We start from the raw sequence: 3,870 nt of genomic DNA on the forward strand, positions 1-3,870 counted from the left end.
GGGGGGCGTCAGGTGGTCCCCGCGGCCCGGGGCGCTGGGACCGCCCTCGGGCTCTGTTTGGCCAGCGCCAAAGCGATGATCTCAGGCCAGGTTTAAAGTTACAGGGCGGCCGCCGCGGGGACCCAGCCCTGGCAAAATGGGCTTTTTATTCTGTTCCACAACCGGAGGCGAAGGCGCCGCGCGCAATAAACGGTTTTGCTTTTTGATTTGAAGACAAGATTTTTCTTTTTTGCTGTGTTTATTCTTCTGTTTTAAGAGGAAAACTCAAGCCTCCGTGGTCTTGTCACGGGCTGAAGCGAGAAGTAAACCGATCCTTGGGTGGTCAGTTGTTTTAGAACCAAGCTTGGAATTGTTCTTTTGTAAATATTGAATTTGACGACTTAAAAAAAAATTGGCCATCATCTGGGTGGGCGAGAGGCGGCTCCTGCCAGTCAATTGCACCCTTGTCCAGGGGACCGGGATGGGCAGGCTCAGCGGAGGACTGCCTGATTTGGTAGCTTTGGTAATTTACCCCAACCACCCCTCCTGATCCAGAGCTGCAGCCGCTGAGGCCGGCAGTCAGATCCTGCCTGGGCAGGTGGTCACTCACCTGTGTCTACTAACAGCTTGGGCTCCTCCTTCTTAATCCACAGTTTGGCCCCTTAATCCCCACTTTATTGATTTAAGCAATCTTTGCTTGATCTCAGGGCCTGCATAGGCACCAAGAAGAGAGCTGTTGGAATTTTATTTTTCAAAGAATGGGATTTTGAGGGGTGATCTCTGCACCCAGATGCCCCAAAATTCCATTCGACAGAAAAGACTGAAGATTGGTGACACCACCTCCCCACCCCCCCACCCCCGCTTTCCCCAAGTACCACCCTGGGATAAAGCAGGTTGTTTTCAGATCTCCGTCTTTGAGCCCTGTATTCTAAATTTATTTTGTCCTAAGAATCACATGGGGGAGATTGTCTCAGATTCCTGGGTTCCACACCAAGCTCATTAAATCAGACCTTTGGGGGAATTTCAAGTTTAAACCAGTATCCCAGGGAGAACACAGGCCAGTGGGCACATGTGATCACTGGGCGTTGATTACCACACCCTGCAGATGCAGAAGTCTTGTCCTGGGGCCACAAGGTAGGAGCTGAGGTCCTGAGATGAGCAGAGAGAACACTGGAGGAAGATACCTTCCTGATCTGACCCCCTCTCTTCCCCCTGCTGATACCTTATTATTATTTCCCCACATGAATAACATCTGTTGGTAGACTGGATGGCGTGGGCATTGTCTGCAAAGCTTGCAGGTGGACAATAGATGTCAGCGATCTCCAACTTGGAAGCTGAATCTCATGCGGAGTGATGCTTGGGGCTAGATACTGGTTTCAGGAAATCCAGCCCTTAACCCTTCTCCTTGCCTCCCGATTCGTCTAGATTCTAGAAGTTTGGTCCCTTGATCTTGTGGTAAAGGATAAGGGAGGGGGAGATTATAGGGAGTAGATTATATGGGGGCACTGGGGATGGTGAGAGGGTCCAAGACAAGGGGAGCTCTGTGGACAGATTCTGGGTACTTTTGGTCTGAGTGTGGCTGGGCTGCTGAAAGGCCAGGGGGCAGAAGGTACCTTCCTCAGCTGCAAAAACTCCAGGTTGAGAGGGAATGCTGGCCTGGGGCAGAGGAGAGACCCAGGGTCAGCTAAGGGTGGCGGCCATGGCGCACAGGGGACGCGGAAGCTGGAAGTCCAGCCCGGCTGGGGGGAAGTGCCAGAAGAGTCCCCTACTCTTGTGAAACAGTGTGTGGACTGTGAGTGAGGATGAGGCAGAGGGAACAGCCAGATAAGAGTCACAGCCACCCCCACTCAGTGGCTTGGCCTTCTCCTGGGGACGTGCACTATCTCATTTGGTCCTCAAAACAACCTTCGATCTAAGAACAAAGTACTCAAGGAGTTTGCTTTAGAGCTGACTCACCTGTTGAGCTATGAAGACACAGGTTGCAGGGCCCGTTCCCCAAATTCTAACTTATTTGGTCTGGAGTGGGGCCTGAGAATTTGCATTTCTAACAAATTCCCAGGTGCTGCTGCTCCTGCTGGTCCTGGGGCCCCACTTTGAGAATCACGGTTCAGAGGACACCAGGAGAATTGCCCAGTCCCCCAGTCAATGAGCGATGGAGCCTGTGATTCAGGACGAGAGATGCCATGGGTGTTGGGCCTGGAGTAAGGATTCGGTAGGAGAGGTCTGTAAATAGCTTTCCGGGATCAGGAAAGCCCCCAGGGAGAGGGAGACTAAGTTGTGGAATGAGAAGGAACCAGGCTGGAGCACCCAGGGCGGTCCCCTGTACCCTGCGGGATGCTGGAGATGGAGCGGGGGTCTCTCGCGCTCACTGCCTTCTCTGAGGCGTCTGTGCAGTCCAGAGAGCAGCTGACTGAGCTCCCCCGGTCGTCTGAGGAGACCCAGTGTCCGGGGCGGAAGCAACCCCAGCTGAACCTCCGAGGGCAAAGGGCCGTTCTGTGACCACGAGTACGTCATGCACTTGGGGTACAGGCTGGGACCAAAACGTATTTGGCAGGAAGGAGATGAGGCTGTGGGAGGTGGGAGGCGCTGGGTCTGAAGGAACTTGTTTTGCTGGAAAGGGCCCAAGTGTCTGGTGATTGAGATCCCACAACCCGAGCCTATGGAGTGTCCTTCCGCCTTCAAGGGCTCCAGGCTGCAAGGAGAGCAACTTCTCTGCTCGCTCCTGCCTGGTCCTCAGCGTCTGGGGCCGTCTGGTGCCCACCTGTGCCCACTTGAATACTCAGCCAGCCCTGGTCTCTCCTGCAGAAGTTCTCAAAATGAATCCAACAAAACGGTTTCTTTCAAGTTTAGGAAACCCAGCAGGACCCGGCCACACCACAGGCGCTTCCCATCAGATCACCCTCCTTGCCAGTGTGACCCTCACCTTAGGCCACATGTCTAAGCTGCTCTTGATCCTGCCTGCCCCCTGGGCCCCAGGCCCCCTCTGGGAAACTGGATTACCTCCCACCTGCACTTGGGAAAGAGCATGGTGCACAGGACCCCAACCTGGAGGCTGGCCCCTGCCATCCGTGAGCAGGGCGCTGGCTTGGCTTTCTGGCCCACCGGGTCCCCCGCTGCTCTCCCCATGGCTGACTGCCCCTGCTACTGTCAGAATCACTGTCTCCAGCATCTGACTTGCCTTCTCCTGGGCTGTACGCAATTTCGCTTGCAAAGCCCCCTGAAAGGATTTTGAAAAGCTGGGAACCAATTGTCTTTCACCACAGAGTTAACCAAGTACACCGGTCAGTCCTTGAGTCTGTGGGGACCGACTCCAGACACCCAGGGCCCCCGAGTGTGGACTCTGTGGATGCTCACATTCCTTTTTTTTTTTTTTTTTTTTTGGGGTGCTGGGGATCGAACCCAGGGCCTTGTGCTTGCGAGGCAGGCACTCTACCAACTGAGCTCTCTCCCCAGCCCTGCTCACGTTCCTTATGAGGGGCGTCATGATTTTTAGATCTCCTCTAGATTACCTGCAATACCTACTACAACGCAATGGTAGGTACGTAATCGTCACATTGTATTATTTAGAGAGCGGAGAGAAGGAAAAATGTTCAATTGTTCAGTATAGATGCAAAGCTTTTATTTCAAATAGTTTCAGTCTGTAGTCGGTTGAACCTGTGGACACAGAGGGCCGAGTGTGCGTGTTAAACACTCCATAAGAAGGAATGGCTCGGAGATTGCTGTAACTGGAAGAACCGTGTCATGACATGATTTGATAACATGGACCATGAAAAACTTACATAAAAATTTGTCTGTGAATTTTAGCCCACCCATCTTGACATTGTTTCAAAAGTTTTTATTTTTTAATTTTGGGCTGGGGATGACAGCGTTTGCCTAGCGTGTTCGAGGCCC

The sequence above is a fragment of the Sciurus carolinensis genome, chromosome 1 (genome assembly GCF_902686445.1).
Source record: "Sciurus carolinensis chromosome 1, mSciCar1.2, whole genome shotgun sequence".
Classification (NCBI taxonomy): domain Eukaryota; kingdom Metazoa; phylum Chordata; class Mammalia; order Rodentia; family Sciuridae; genus Sciurus; species Sciurus carolinensis.